This window comes from Mobula birostris, chromosome 17 (assembly GCF_030028105.1).
Source record: "Mobula birostris isolate sMobBir1 chromosome 17, sMobBir1.hap1, whole genome shotgun sequence".
Lineage (NCBI taxonomy): Eukaryota > Metazoa > Chordata > Chondrichthyes > Myliobatiformes > Myliobatidae > Mobula > Mobula birostris.
The window spans coordinates 68,052,048-68,069,192 of record NC_092386.1 but is presented as its reverse complement, the minus strand read 5'-3'; the positions used below and the strand labels follow the sequence as shown (position 1 = coordinate 68,069,192).

The 17,145-nt window shown below is 46.2% G+C and overlaps 1 long non-coding RNA gene across 1 annotated transcript; it reads right to left on the bottom strand.

Moving 5' to 3' along the window:
• Window positions 1–227: 227 nt before the first annotated feature.
• On the bottom strand, window positions 228–16,185 carry LOC140211430 (uncharacterized). Its single transcript, XR_011889459.1, has 3 exons — window positions 16,123–16,185; window positions 4,772–4,815; window positions 228–766 (listed from the first exon to the last, which is right to left on the bottom strand). It is a non-coding gene; the product is annotated as an uncharacterized lncRNA (long non-coding RNA).
• Between the last annotated feature and the right edge of the window lie 960 nt (window positions 16,186–17,145).

Below are 17,145 nucleotides of genomic sequence, written 5' to 3'. Positions count from 1 at the left end.
GAGATACTATACATTCTTAAAGGCAACCAAATTTGAGAAGTTCATTCCATATCATCTCCTGTTTCTCAATATTGTCATCACTCGTGCATTCATAATTTACCATGTGATGTGATCAGAATACAAATCCAAATATAATCAAGCTAAAATTCAAATGAGTTTAAAACCACAAACACGAGGAATTCTGCAAATGCTGGAAATTCAAGCAACACACGTCAAAGTTGCTTCAATTGAGTTTATCCATTTTGATATTGTGGTACCGCTACACCCAGATTTACATTGGAATCCATAATCACAAAGTGAAGCAAATTTTCACAATCATTCAAGCAATTAGACTAAAAGATGTGTCATAATTTTACCAAATCAGTCGGATGTAAGTCGAAAAAATATTTTCAAAAGTAGGCATAACTAATCCGTATGAACAGTGTGCAAGATTGTCACATCGGAATAGTGAGTTGATGGTCTCCACTCTCGTTGTTGCAGGAGTGATTTCTCTCTCCCTTGATGGAGAGTGAGAGCCTGTCGGAGATACCGAAGTGCTGGTTTGTGGACTGTAGTTTTAGATGGACTCTGGATCGGGGTCTCTTTGCGGGGGTGGGCTTCTGCTGTTGCTTTCATGGTGGGAATGGAGGGTTTGGTGTTTCTGCTGGTGCGAGAGGTGGGGAAGGGGCGTTGATGCTTTTGCTTTTGCTGTTGCTTGCGAAGGAGGGGCTTCGGGGCCTCAACGCTTTCCATCATTCATTCTATGGGATTCTTGTTTTGTGGACGTCTGTGAGGAGAAAGAATTTCAAGTTGTGTACTGTATACACTCTTTGATATTAAAATGAACATTTGAACCTTTCAACTGTTATGCTTTTGTGGCAGGGAGTCTGGGGGCATAGACTAAAACTGGAGTCAAAGGTCTTAAGGATTTAATAGCATCAGGCCCCGCTTGAATGTTATATTCCAATGCACTACATTCTACGTTGCCTTCCATCTGGAGATTCGAACCCACAGTCTGGCGATATAGAACCAAAGGTGGCAGCAAGTGAATCACAGCTGACAAAAGAAAATTAAATTGAAGACAGTAACGATGTTACAAAGGACTTATGAGACAGAGGTTGTCGCTGGGATGTAGGAAGATTAGGATTTAAGCAACAAGAGCCTTGTTGCAGCAAGTCATATTAATTTAGCTGGGATAGTTATAGTATGCAAATAATTGAAAAAATGCAATTGAACCAGTTGCTGCCTCAGTCTGTCATAAATGCTGAGCAGTCTTTTCTCACTTAGTGAGAAGTTTCATCACACTGCAATGACTCAACAAAGCGACTGACCTCCACTGGTTTTGTCAAAGGCTGGACAATCTCAATCCTGAGCCTCCAATAGGAAGCTATCCAAAAAACTACACTGAAGAGTAATCTCAGTCAAATGTGCCCAAGAATGATAGCAACAGAGAATTTAGAAAGTGCCACATGAATGCAGCAGGGGGAGTTTGGGCAAGCAAATGTCATGGGAAAATCTGGAACTTTGCTGGGAATCTGGCTGAGGCTGTTTGATCCTGGCACATGTCGATTTTTTTTACTCTTCACGTGATCCTCATAATGTCTAAGGTCCAAAAGATGTCCTGACCAAATAGCCACTGAGCCTCCAGCACACTAAGATCAATGTGATGCAATTCAGCCACATTTGGCATCCTAAAATAGAGTTTAAAGAATCTTGCTCCTAACATCAATATTCAGTGTAATCTTGGGTTTTGCTATGAGCATGACCCAAGTAGCTAATAATCCTACAGGACTGGAACTCCTAGTTAGACCATATTGACAGATATTTATGTAACTGGTGTGATGGCGTGCTTGGAATTGGAATTGGTTTATTATTGTCACATGTAGCGAGATACAGTTCAAAGTCTGTCTAGCATACAGATCAGATGATTTATAGTAAAAGAATAACAATGCACAATAAAGCGTAACGGCTCCAGAGAAAGTACAGTGCAAATAGGCAACAAGGTGCAAGATCATAATGCGATAGATTATGATTAACAAGTCAAAGTTTTAAACTTTGGAAACCCATGATGGGAATTTACCACAATAGACTGAAGAAAGCTATTAATGGGTAAAACTGTGGGTGAAATGTGGGAAAGAAATATGGGAGAACAAAGTTCCCATGCACTCATCAAACCAGCAAGAGATGCATTATTAAACAACCTAGCCCAAAAACAGAGTAAGGTCTAGGATAAATAGGATAAGCGAGGTACTGATTGTGGACTTCAGAAAGGGGAATTTGGGAGAACTCACGTCAATGCTCAGTGAGCGGTCAACAGTGAAATGGGTTCCTGGACATCAACACCTCGGAGAATCCGTCCTGTGATCAACACATTGATGCAGTCACGAAGAACGCCTGCCAGCAATTCTATTTCATTAGGTATTTGAGATTTGGTATGTCATCAGAAATTCTAACAAATTTCTGTAGATGCACAGTGGGGAGCATTCTGACTGGTTGTACTGCAGCCTGGGGTAGGGGCTCCAATGCATAGAACCTCAAGAGACTGCTGAGGTTGGTAAACACAGTCAGTTCAATTATGGGAACAACCCACCCCCCCCCCCACCAACACCGAAGATGTCGTCAAGAAGCAGCACCTTGGAAAGGTGGCATCCATCACTATCAACTTGCATTATGCCATCTTCATCTGACTACCATTGGAGAGAAGGTACAGGGTATTTATATCAAGTATAAATATATCATCCTTCCCCCACCCCCCCCTCTCATATATACAGATTTTTCTGAGGAAGTTATCAGGAGAGTTGATGAAAGCAAGGCAGTGGATGTTGTCTACATGGACTTTAGCAAGACCTTAACAGGGTCCTGCATTGGAGGTTGGACAGGAAGGTTCAGTCGCTTAGCTTTCAAGATGAGGTAGTAAATTGGATTAGATGTTGACATCATGGGAGAAGCCAAAGAGTTGTAGTAGTGGTTGCCTCTCTGACTGGAGGCTTGTGACTAGTGATGTGCCACAGGGATCGGTGCTGGGTCCATTGTTGTTTGTCATCTGTATCAAAGATCTAAATGATAACGTTGTTAACTGGATCAGCAAATTTACAAATGGCACCAAGTCTGGGGGTATTACGGACAGCAAGGAAGACTATCAAAGCTGCAACAGGATCTGGACTAACGAGCGGAAAAGTGGCAGGTGGAATTTAATGCAGACAGGTGTGAGGTGTTGTACTCTAGGAGGACAAACCAGGATAGGACTTGCATGGTGAGTGGTAGGGCACTGAGGAGTTCGATAGAGCAGAAGGTTCTGGGAGTACAGATCCATAATTCCTTGAAAGTGGCAGCACTGGTAGATAGTGCCATAAAGAAATCTTTTGGAACATTGGCTTTTTTAAATCAAATAATTGAGTACAGGAGTTGGGATGTTATGTTGAAGTTGTACGGGACATTGGTGAAACCTAATTTGGAGTCTAGTGTGCAGTTCTGGTCACCTACCTGCAGGAAGGATGTCAATACAATTGAAAGAATACAAAGAAAATTTACAAGGATGGTGACAGGACTTGACCTGAGTTACAGGGAAATGTTGAATAGGTTGGGAATTTATTCCACATAGTGCAGGAAACTGAGGGGAGATTTGATAGAGGTATACAAACTTATGGGGGCTATAGATGGGGTAAATGCAAGGAGGCTTTTTCACTGAGGTTGGCTGAGACTAGGACTTGATGTCATGAGTTAAGGGTGAAAGGTGAAATGTTTAAGGGGAACGTGAGTGGGAGATTCTTCACTCCGAGGATGGTGTGAGTGTGGAATGAGCTGCCAGCAGGAAAGCTGGATGTGGGTTCAACATTAGCAAATTCAATTATACTTTCAGCCTTACAGACCAGACACCTAATACAAGACAGTAGCTGGAGGGGAAAAGGATTTTTATTCTGTGAAGCCAACATAAGTTAAAGCTTTTTTTTAACTTTAGATATCATTTATTCATCATTCACTTTAATACAGTTAAAATAATTATCCAGGGAATATCCCCACATTGAAACTCCACTGTGGAAGCTCTCAAATTTGAAATCGCTTTACTACAATCTAGAAATAAATATTAGGATCAATTAAAGAGAATAAAAACAAAACAAAACACTTGACTGCCATAAAATTCAGCTGGTTCACTCGGTTTGACTCCAGTTTCTAGAAAGCCACTCAGGTATATAGTGATGAGAATAAGAGCTGGCCTTACTGTTTTGTCTACTTCCTTATTCGTCCAAAATAACTTTGGAAGATCCTGTTTACACCGGGCTTCATGTAACTGGTGTAAACAGAAGGAGGCACAGACCAGGCAGCTTCTTCTTTAATAGATCCATTTACAGTATATATGATATGAGCTGTACTTATATTTGATCTAACACATGGATTATACCCCCTGATCACGAGTGAAACCTCCTCATCTTGCAGTGGAAGGAGATGTCTATGATCAATTGTTACAGATATGCACGTTCAAAGTGCAAGACTGCATGCTAAGTGTGACTCTGAAGATTGGTGCAACAACTACATCCCACGATTTGTCAATGAGCATCTGGAACGTTTGTAATAACTCTTTGGACTGTGTAGTCGAGACATACTGTATATGTAAAGGAAAAGATTATGTCATGCTAGTAAAATGGTAAACCTGCAAATGAAATATTTGTTCATATACTGTTTAATAGCAACATGCCAATTTAGTTCATTACATATTTACAAATGTTATTAAGTGTATATTTTGAGGGGAAAGAAACAAGACCTTAATATTAACTAAAGTGGTTATTTGACTAACCTGTAGCCATGGGGTGATCTTTCTCATTCATTTTATCCAGAACTCTGAGAAAAGATAAATCAAATCACAGCTCTTGACAGTTGGCTTGTGACCTACAAAATGACTTTGAACCTTTAGCTGACCACTAGACAGACTAGTCTGAAGTGCTCCAAGCAATAAGAAAAATACCACTCATACTTTGGATGTGGTGCTTTGTATCTCTAAAGGTGAAATTGAATGAGATTTGTTTGCAACATCGACACTGAAAAGATAATATTGAAATATGCATGTGTATCTGTCAAGGGCAGTTCACATTAGCTACACAGGACTCTGGTTGGACTCTGCACTGACTAAGGTACTATTCTGCTCTTTGGGGTGTCATTGAAATACTGGAGACAGTTTGGCACGAGACTTTTGATGAAGATAATGAACAATTCAGTCTTGAGGAGGCCACAAGGAAAAGGATCATAGAAGATAGACTGTAAAAGTCACAAAGCACTAAATTGGTTTAGGCAGATGACAAATTCAAGCAGGTTATCAGGAACTTTCTGACAAATCCTTCATACATAAACAGCTGTATTTTGAGTGGTCTCACTTTTCATTAATTCCTCAAAATGAGGCTGATATCCCTCCCATCACATCAAATTACTGATTCAACTATCACTATTTTTGAAATTATGTTGAGTGTTCAAATCATCCACATTTGAATATGAAAGCTGGGGCCATTTGGAGAATGCTTGAAATGGCACCTGTCCCTGTACATGAGCAATGGAACAGAAGGGTCCCAGCGAAGCAGGTTTTCAATTATTCCACTGGAAAAACAGAAGTACATCTCAGACTGTCCACCCCCCAGCCACCTTCTATGATCACAATTCCATGCCACCCCTACCCCCTTTAACTTCACAATTTAGAAATTAGCTTGAAATTGTGGTCTGTTTGTTTGTACTACTCGATCGAAGCTTACTGAATGCATACGGAACTGAAGCCCCAATATTTCATGTGGTCAGGGGCTAGGGAGAAGGGACAGCTTAATACTTGAACTAAGACAGACCAATACACTCCATCAGGGTAGTTACCAAAGTACATTTCATAGTATTACATCCTTTGGAATTGCATTTGGTTCTGTGAGGAAGGAGCAGTGGGATTTTCCTGTGATTTTGTGATAGATGGACAGTGAAATTTTAATAGAGGTGTAGTACATTAATGGAGAGCCTCTGGGGCCTTGACATTAGCTATTTGAAGAACTAACTGTTTTATTTGCTTGGACCTCACTCATGTTGACACGTTATATAAACATCGTTAACATTTATTTTCTCTTACTGATATCTTTTTGTTTGGATCCTCCTATACACGCCAGAAACAGCCCAGACAAGTTCCCAGAAACAAATATAATGTGGTACTAAAAATAAGCCCAGTGTTGGCCACTTAAGACCTGCCCGCTTTGCTTACACATTCTACAACTGTGTTAGAGCAGGATGAGTGTAAGAATAACCCATATCACTATGAAATAATGGACAAATGGAGCATGCAGTTTTAACCACTGGATCTCAACCTGAACTCATTTCAAAGGAAAATCATTTAACATCAGGAGTTCACTCTCAATGTCCGCAGTTCAATTGATTTACTTATATGCTGGCGACTGTGTTTGGAAATTACAGGCTTGAAATGTTCAGTGTGTCAACTGGGAACCCGCCTGGGCTGGTTCCGTGTGTTCACTGGGAACCCATCTGGGCTGTTTCTGTGTGTTCACTGGGAATCCCCCTGGGCCGTTTCAGTGTGTCCACTGGGAAAGCCTCTGGGCTGTTTCTGTGTGACCACTGGGAACCCCTCTGAGCTGTTTTGGTGTGTTCACTGGGAACCCCTATGGGCTGTTTCAGTGTGTCAACCGGGGACCCATCTGGACTGTTTAAGTTTGTCCACTGGGAACCCCTCTGGGCTGTTTCAGTATGTCCACTGGGAACCCCTCTGGGTTGTTTCCATGTGTCCACTGGGAACCCCTCTGGGCTGTTTCTGTGTGTCCACTGGGAACCTCTCTGGGCTGTTTCCCTGTGTCCACTGGGAACCCCTCTGAGCTGTTTCGGTGTGTTCACTGGGAACCCATCTGGGCAGTTTCCCTGTGTCCACTGGGAACCCCTCTGGGGTGTTTCAGTATGTCAACTGGGAACCTGTCTGGGCTGTTTCTGTGTGTCCACCGGGAACCCGTGTGGACTGTTTCCATGTGTTCACTGGGAACTACTCTGGGCCGTTTCCGTGTGTCCACTGGGAACCCCTCTGGAAACAACAGGAATTCTGCAGATGCTGGAAATTCAAGCAACAAACATCAAAGTTGCTGGCTCCATCCCTCCCCCTCCTGTCTTCTATCATTTTGGATCTCCCCCTCCCCCTCCCACTTTCAAATCTCTTACTAACTCTTCCTTCAGTTAGTCCTGACGAAGGGTCTCGGCCTGAAACGTCAACTGTACCTCTTCCTAGAGATGCTGCCTGGCCTGCTGGGAACCCCTCTGGGCTGTTTCCGTGCGTCCACTGGAAACCTGTCTGGGCTTTTTCCGTGTGTCCACTGGGAACCCCTCTGGGCTGTTTCCATGTGTCCACTGGGAACCCCTCTGGGCTGTTTTAGTATGTTCACTGGGAACCCCTCTGGGCTGTTTCAGTGTGTCCACTGGGAACCACTCTGGGCTGTTTCTGTGTGTTCACTGGGAACGCCTCTGGACTGTTTCCGTGTGTCCACTGGGTACCCGTCTGGGCTGTTTCCATGTGTACACTGGGAAACCCTCTGGACTGTTTCAGTGTGTCCACAAGACACCCCCTGGGCTGTTTCAGTGTGTCCACTGGAAACCAGTCTGGGCTGTTTCAGTGTGTCCACTGGGAAACCGTCTGAGTTGTTTCAGTGTGTCCACTGGGAACCCCTCTGGGCTGTTTCCCTGTGTCCACTGGGAACCCATCTGGGCTGTTTCCCTGTGTCCGCTGGGAACCCCTCTGGGCTGTTTCAGTGTGTCCACTGGGAACCCCTCTGGGCGCTTTCCATGTGTTCACTGGGAACCCATCTGGGCTGTTTCAGTGTGTCCACTGGGAAAGCCTCTGGGCTGTTTCCGTGTGACCACTGGAAACTCCTCTGGGTTGTTTCACTGTGTCAATGGGTAACCCCTCTGGGCTGTTTCAGTGTATGCACTGGGAACCCTTCTGGGCAGTTTCCCTCTGTCCACTGGGAAACCCTCTGGGCTGTTTCCGTGTGACCACTGGGAACCCCTCTGGGCTGTTTCGGAGTGTTCACTGGGAACTCATCTGGGCTGTTTCCCTGTGTTCACTGGGAACCCCTATGGGCTGTTTCGGTGTGACCACTGGGAACCACTCTAGGCTGTTTCGGAGTGTTCACTGGGAACCCCTCTGGCCTGTTTCAGTGTGTCCACTGGGAACCCCTCGGGGCTGTTTCAGTGTGTCCACTGGAAACCCCTCTGGGCTGTTTCTGTGTGTTCACTGGGAACACCTCTGGTCGGTTTCCATGTGTTCATTGTTGAACCCATCTAGACTGTGTCCACTGGGAACCTGACTGGGCTGTTTCCGTGCGTCCACTAGGAAAGCCTTTGGGCTGTTTCCCTGTGTCAACTGGGAACCTGTCATGGCTGTTTCAGTGTGTCCACTGGGACACCTCTGGGCTGTTTCCCTGTGTCCACTGGGAACCCCTCTGGGCTGTTTCTGTGTGTCCACTGGGAACCTGTCTGGGCTTTTTCTGTGTGTCCACTGGGAAGCCCTCTGGGCTGTTTCAGTGTATGCACTGGAAACCCCTCTGGGCTGTTTCCCTCTGTCCACTGGGAACCCCTCTGGGATGTTTCCCTGTGTCCACTGGGAACCAGTCTGGGCTGTTTCAGTGTGTCCACTGGGAACCCCTCTGGGCGCTTTCCGTGTGTTCACTGGGAACCCATCTGGGCTGTTTCAGTGTGTCCACTGGGAAAGCCTCTGGGCTGTTTCCGTGTGACCACTGGAAACCCCTCTGGATTGTTTCACTGTGCCCACAGGGAACCCCTCTGGGCTGTTTCAGTGTATGCACTGGAAACCCCTCTGGGTTGTTTCCCTCTGTCCACTGGGAACCCCTCTGGGCTGTTTCCACGTGACTACTTGGAAAGCCTCTGGGCTGTTTCCATGTGACAACTTGAAACCCCTCGGGTTGTTTCACTGTGTCCATGGGGTACCCCTCTGGGCTGTTTCAGGGTGTCCACTGGGAATCCATCTGTGCTGTTTCTGTGTGACCACTGGGAACCCCTCTGGGCTGTTTACATGTGTTCACTGGGGACCCCTCTAGGCTGTTTCAGTGTGTTCACTGGGAACCCCTCTGGGCTGTTTCTGTGTGTTCACTGGGAACCCCTCTGGGCTGTTTCTGTGTGTTCACTGGGAACACCTCTGGGCTGTTTCTGTGTGTTCACTGGGAACACCTCTGGTTGGTTTCCATGTGTTCATTGTTGAACCCGTCTAGGCTGTTTCCCCTGTATCCACTGGGAACCTGACTGGGCTGTTCCAGTGTGTCCACTGGGAACCAGTCTGGGATTTTCCGTGTGTTCACTGGGAACCCCTCTGGGCCGTTTCCCCTGTGTCCACTGGGAACTCCTCTGGGCTGTTTCTGTGTGTCCTCTGGGAACCTGTTGGGCTTTTTCCGTGCGTCCACTGGGAAGCCCTCTGGGCTGTTTCCCTGTGTCCACTGGGAAGCCCTCTGGGCTGTTTCAGTATGTTCACTGGCAACACCTCTGGGCTGTTTCAGCGTGTCCACTGGGAACCACTCTGGGCGGTTTCCATGTGTTCACCGGGAACCCCTCTGGGCTGCTTCCCAGTGTCCACTGGGAACCAGTCGGGGCTGTTTCAGTGTGTCCACTGGGAACTCCTCTGGGCGGTTTCCGTGTGTTCACTGGGAACCCATCTGGGCTGTTTCAGTGTGTCCACTGGGAAAGCCTTGGGCTGTTTCGTGTGACCAGTGGGAGCACCTCTGGGCTGTTTCGGTGCGTTCACTGGGAACCCATCTGTGCTGTTTCCCTGTGTTCACTGGGAACCCCTCTGGGCTGTTTCAGTGTGTCAACTGTGAGCCCCTCTGGGCAGTTTCCATGTGTCCACTGGGAACCCCTCTGGCCTGTTTCAGTGTGTCCATTGGGAACCTCCCTGAGCTTTTTCCCTGTGTCCACTGGGAACCCATCTGGGCAGTTTCAGTGTGTCCACTGGGAACCCCTCTGGGCTGTTTCAGTATGTTCACTGGGAACCCCTCTGGGCTGTTTCCGCGTGTCCACTGGGACCCCTCTGGGGTGTTTCTGTGTGTCCACTGGGAACCCCTCTGGGCTGTTTCAGTGTGTCCACTGGGAACCCCTCTGGCTGTTTCCCTGTGTCCACTGGGAACTTCTCTGGGCTGTTTCAGTGCATCCACTGGGAATCTGTCTGGGCTGTTTTTGTGTGTCCACTGGGAATCTCTCTGGGCTATTTCAGTGTGTCCACTGGGATCCCCTCTGGGCTGTTTCATTGTGTCCACTGGGATCCCCACTGGGCTGTTTCAGTGTGTCCGCTGGGAACCCCTCTGATCCTTGTCTATTCTGCTGCAGAAGTTTCCTTTGCTTGTCAGATGAATCTGCTGTTGCAAAACACCTTGGGATGGAAACTGGATTCACATCCTCGCAACTGAAAGGATTACTCGGTCGTCCAAGAATCATCCCACCAAAAGTGTACACCAACATCATCCACAGTGATCACAGTTCCAAAAGCTACCTCTTTGACAGAATTGTGTTGTCTTCTGTATGTAGTGCTTTTCATTAGCCTGAGATGTCTCAAAACTCATTTACCACAGCTGAGGTGTTCTTCAAGGAGATTCACTGTCGTAATATTAAAGATACCCGTTAGTCTTGCGAGACCATGGATCTGCGCCTGGAAAGTCTTCACTCTCCAGGGCGCAGGCCTGGGCAAGGTTGTATGGAAGACCAGCAGTTGCCCATGCTGCAAGTCCCCCCTCTCCACGACACCAATGTTGTCCAAGGGAAGAGCTTTAGGACTCATACAGCTTGGCACCAGTGTCATCGCAGAGCAATGTGTGATTAAGTGCCTTGCTCAAGGACACAACGTGTCGCCTCGGTTGGGGCTCGAACTCACGACCTTCAGGTCGCTAGTCCAATGCCTTAACCACTTGGCCACGTGCCCACTGTTGTAATATAGAAAACATGGTATAGCAACAGCACCAGTGCACATCTCAACTCCACACAAATGAAAAACACCACAAATGCACAGACACAAACAGACATCTATGCATGCACACACCTAAAATGCATACACACACCTTAAACACAAGCATATATACAAATATACAAACAGAAATGCGTGTTGACATGGGAACACAGACACACACAGACACACACACACACACACACACACACACACACACACACTCACCCATCCACACACACACACTGACACACACACGTACTCACACACACCAACACACATACTCTCACACTCACACACACTCTCACACACATACTCATGCACACACACAGACTCACGCACTCACACATGTACACTCATGCACTCACACACATACTCAGATGCATGCACACACACTCACACACACACACACACACACACACACACACGCGCGCGCGCGCACACTCTCATGGATACACACACACTCATGCACTCAATCTCACACACACACACTCACTTACACACACACTCACACGCATGCACTCACACACACACATGCACTCACTCTCACGCGCACTCACACTCTCACGCACACACTCATGCATTCACACACACACTCATGCACACACACACATGCACACAAGTTCACACTAACAGACACACATGTAGTCATAAACCAAAACACATGCAAAGAAACAAGTGTACATAAACTCAAACATGTGCAAATACCTACATTCATGTGTAAACATACACATGTTTACATACATGTATTTTGAGGTATTGAATGCTGCCATCACCAGATAAGGTACAGTCCACCCCAACACATTTCAAATCATAGTCGGGGACTTCAGTCATGCTTGTCTGAAGAAAACTCTGCCCAATTACCATTAGCATGTAACATGCAGCACCAAGGCTTCAAACACACTAGACTACTGCCAATCTATGTTAAAGAATGACTAGCCACCCAAGCCCATGCCACATTTCAGTAAATCTGATCACTGGGCTGTCCTTCTCCTACCTACATACAGTCAGAAGCTAAAGAGCAAAGCTCCAGAGATCAGGACAACAAAGAAGTGGTTGCAGGAGGCAGAGGAGCTGCTATGGGATTGCTTTGAGTTGGTGTACAGGGCCGTGTTCAAGGATCTAGATGAATACACCATGCTTGTCACATACTTTATAAAAGCAGTCATAGATGAGTGTATCCCCATAAAATAGATGGTGGGGTGGAGATACATCTCTACCAAAGGAGGTGTAAGGTGCTCCGTCCCTCTGCTAGCCCGCAGGTCACCCCTGGGCAAGACATAGACCTCCTTAGCACCCCCCCCCCACCACCCCCAATCAGGGTCATGCGAAGCCCTGGAAGCAGGTGGTGGATAGTCATAACACAAGAACTGGTTTTGCGACCACTGACACCAGGCAGACAATCTCTGAAAAGTATTGATAGTGGCTGGGGTCGCTAGTCTTGTAAATAACTGCCTAGAAAAAGGCAAGGGCAAACCACTTCTGAAGAAATATTCGCCAAGAACAACAATGGTCATGGGAGGAAAATACTTGCCCACATTGTACGACATGGCACATAATGAACCAATGATCCCCACAAAATCATTCAGAGTCTCCTCCAACTAGAAGTTCTGGATGTACCATGATATCCATAATCTGCTGAGGGCCAGATCAGTGGCATTCAGGTCTGGTGACCAAGTAAGATACAAGAGGTCCAGGTATGATCTCCAGAAGCCATCTCACATGCAAGGTGGCAATTCTGGACTAAACTTGAATCACTGAAGGATGCTCGATAGCTGTGACAGGGCTTGAATGTTATTACCTCTTACAAAGTGAAACCAAGGAACTTAAAGTGCTTTGCACCCAGATGGCTCAAAGCCTTCTATGCTCACCTTGACCAACAAAACCTGGAGAAACCTCCATGACCTCCTGCAGCCCCCAGTGCCTTCAGTCTCTGAGGCCAATGTGAGAGTATCCTTCAGGAGGGTGAACCCAAGGAAGGCGTCCCGCCTAGACGGGGTACCTGGTTGAGTACTAACGATCTGTGCTGATCAACCAGCTGGAGTGTTCACTGAGATCTTTAACCTCTCACTTTGGCAGTCTGAGGTACCCACCTGCTTCAAGCAGGCATCAACTATACCAGTGCCCAAGAAATCCTGGTACTCTTCCTCAATGACTATTGTTCAGTAGCACTAACATCCACTGTGATGAAGTGCTTTGAGAGATTGGTGAAAACTCCTACCTGAAATGTGACTTGGATCTGCTACAATTTGCCTGCTGGCACAACAGGTCCACAGCAGAGTGCTATCCCATTGGCTCTGGAGTATCTGGACAGCAAAATGATGCATACATCAGGATGCACTTTATTAACTACAGCTCAGCATTAAACACGATCATCCCCTTAAGACTAATCAATAAGCTTCAAGACCTTGGCCTCAATACCTCCTTGTATAATTGGATCTTTGATTTCCTCAGTCAGTTTGGATGGGCAACAACATCTCCTCCACAATCTCCATCAGCACAGGTGCACCACAAGTCTGTATGCTTAGCCCCTGCTCTACTGGCTTTACACTTATCACAGTGAGGCTGATTACAGCTCCATTGTCGTACTTGTTTGCTAATGACATCAGTGTCGTTGGCCAAATCAATGGTGGTAACAAACCAGCATATAGGAGAGAGATTTGAAAATCTCACTGAGTGGTGCCACAATAACAATCTTTCACTCAATGTCAACAAGACAAAGGAGCTGATTATTGACTTCAGGAGGAGGAAACCAGAGATCCATGAGCCAGTCCTCATCAGGGGATCAGAGGTGGAGACAGTCAGCAATTTTAAATTCCTCGGCGTTATCATTTCAGAGTAACTGACCTGGGTCCAGCACATAAGTGTCATTAAAATGAAAACATGAAAACATGGCAGCACCTCTACTTCCTTAGAAGTTTGTCAAGATCTGGTATGCCATCTTAAATTTTAACAAACCTCTTTGTTGTGTGGTGGAGAGTGTATTGAGTGGCTGAATCACAGTCTGGTATGGAAATACCAATGCCCTGGAATGGAAAATTGGACAAAAAGTAGTGGATATGGCCCAGTCCATCACTGGTAAAGCCCTCCCCACCATTGAGCACTTCTACATGGAGCACTGTTGCAGGAAGACAACATCAATCACCAGGGACCCCGACCACTTAGAGCATTCTCTCTTCTCACTGCTGCCATCAGGAAGAAGGTACAGGAGCCTCAGGACTCACACCACCAGGTTCAGGAACAGTTACAACCCCTCAACCATCAGGCTCTTGAACAAAAGGGGATAACTTCACTCAACTTTGCTGACACCAACATTGAACTGTTCCCACAACCCACTGGCTCACTTTCAGTGACTCATCTCATGTTCTCGATATTTATTACTTATTTATTATCATTATTTCTTTTTTTTCTTTTGTATTTGCACAGTTGGTTGTCCTTTCACATTGGTTGTGTGTAGTCTTTCATTGATTCTATGAATGAGTACACCCACAGGTAAATGAATTTCAGGGTCATATATGGTGACATATATGTTTAATGTTCAAAGTACATTTATTATCAGAGTATCTAGATATTACACAACCTTGAGATTTGTCTCCTAACAGGCAGCCACAAAACAGAGAACCCAAAAGGACCATTAAAGAAAAGACCATCAAACACCTAATGTGCAGAGAAAAAAGACAAATCATGCTAACAATAAACGCAAGCAAATAGCGTACTGAACCGAAGTCCACAAAGAGAGCCCTTAGTTCAGCACAGAACAGAGCAGCGAGCTGAACTGACCCGTCCCTCGTTTCAGGCCCTGACACCCTGACTTTTCCAATCTGGCCCAGTGCCTAAGTTGTTGTCCAGGCATCGGGTTCGGCAACTTTGATATGCTGTGCAGCCTGGTCCAGACATTGGGTTCAGTCACCTTGATATACTCTGCAGCCTGGTCCCCACTGCCTCGATTCTTCCTTTCCAACTCGGCCCAGTGGTTAGATTGATCGAAACTTGGGCCTTCCTTGCTCTCGGCAAAGGGCCCGCTGCCTTGCCTCAGTTCTGTCACATCGACTTGTCTCAAACTCCAAAGGGAAGTTGCAGACTATTGTTTGTGGTGATCATTTGCTAGAAAAAGGGTGATGAACAAAGTATTAACTTGTTTCCCTGGTTTCATCGTCCACCAGCCAGAAGTTGCTGAGAATCACCAGCGCCATCGTAAACTGGAAGATTACTTTTAACCTAGATTTGTGCACCTACACATATATTCGTACATACACACACATGCATACACACATGTACACACACAAACGTAAAGGCACAATGCGCGCGCGCGCACACACACACACACACACACACACACACACACAATCATCTGCAAGTTGGTATCGACATGCTCAGACACACATATGGACACTGCTATCCACTATGGTTGTTATGAGATAAGGAAAAGAGGGAGAAGGACAGGGGACGGGAGAAAGAAAGTAGAGAGGAGTAACAATAAGAAGAGGGATTAGGGATGGAGGAAGGAGGGGAAGCAAATTTGAGTTATTAGTGAGGAAATGGGGAGAAGAAGGGAGTGTATAGGTGGCAGGAGGAGGAGAGAGGGATAAAGGGAATTAGAGAGGACAAATAGGTCCTTGGATAGGAAATTGGCTTCACTCTGCGACATATTTTTCTTCCATAATTTCTCTACCTTTATGGAGAAAGTCCTAAATCCATTCTGTACAATGGGCCTGGTGGTGGTCTCTGACACTCCCACCCACTCCACTCATCCATGGGAGTGGAGTTGCCTGCAACCTGTACTGTACAGGCATCTAATATCTAAGGGAATGTTTAACATTGAAACAATATGCCAGTTTTCCTCACAGACCCAACAAAGTTGCTGGGGATGGGGCCAGGAATCTCCAGGATGTCCACAACTCCTTACAAGGTGTGACCAGTGACATCATTGTGCAGTTTACCTTGACCATCTGGAGGAAAACGGTGAAGGCGCAGGTTGAGGACACGTGGTGACCCAGTTCTGTCCTCTGTAAGCTGTGTCCCTCAGGCCCAGCTAGTGACAGATACTGGTTTCATGCCTTGTTAGCCTTGGACTCCAGAGAGGCCAGCTGTCACTACTGCTCTCTAAAGGAGCTGTTACCAACACCATATGATGTAAGATTAATTGAATTACTCTCCCCATGCCAGCCGCTCTCTCAGTATTCACTCACATTTAGACGTCACTTCTCCCTGTCCTCCTTCAAAAACCAGCCACAGGTTAATCTAGCATTGCCAGTTTCAGGGGTCAGTGGCTTTTAAGGATGGGAAAGGGGCGTGGCTCCAATTTTCTGACCTAGTGGAGTGGGACGCCTTTCCCTTTTGGGATTGAAATGTGAAAAAAATGCTCATTTTTATGTTCATTTTTAGAGAGCTTGGTGTATTACCCTTTGAGTTTAATCATTAGCTTTCAGGAACTGGAAAACAGCAGAACTTGAACCACGTTTTCCTGTTCCTCTTTTCGTTCTTTAATATCATTTGGTCTAATATCTGTGGTGCTCCCCAGTGGGCCAATTTGTTACCGCTGCTCCCTACCTCCCCTCCTCCCCCACGTTTCCCATCCACTCTCAAAGCAAACACCAGATCAAGGGAGATTAAAGATTAGATTTATTTTTCACATGTACATTGAAACACAGAGTGAAATCTGTCAATGACCAACACAGTCCGAGGATTATGCTTGCGGAAGCCCACAGGTGTCCTTGCTGGCTCCATCTACCAGCCACATCCAGATCCAAATTATTTGGTAATTGACCTTTGACCACCAGCCAGTCTGGACATCAGAAGGTCGGAGAGGAGGGGACTTCAAACAAGTCCACCAACCAAGCATAAAAAGGCAGGAGCGGTTCAATGCAGTGTACTAGAGCTTTGACCAGTTTGGGATTAATGATTAAAATGTCTGGGATTAATGATTAAAGGAAGGTAGGGGTAAGTGCAGCTGCCATCATCTGAGTGGTGATCTTAAGGCTTTAGCTCTTTGAGACTTCCATGAAGTGAGGCTTCACTCAGAGGAAACAAAGCTCCTTCTCCACTTTATATCTGCTCAGCTAGGACAGTGGAGATGCCAGGCAGGATAACTGAATGCTCCTCTTGCGGGATGTGGGAAGGCAGGGAGACCTCTGGTGTCCCTGACCACTCCAGCTGCGAGAAGTGTGTCCAGCTGCAGCTTCTAACAGACCGCGTTAATGAGCTGGAACTGG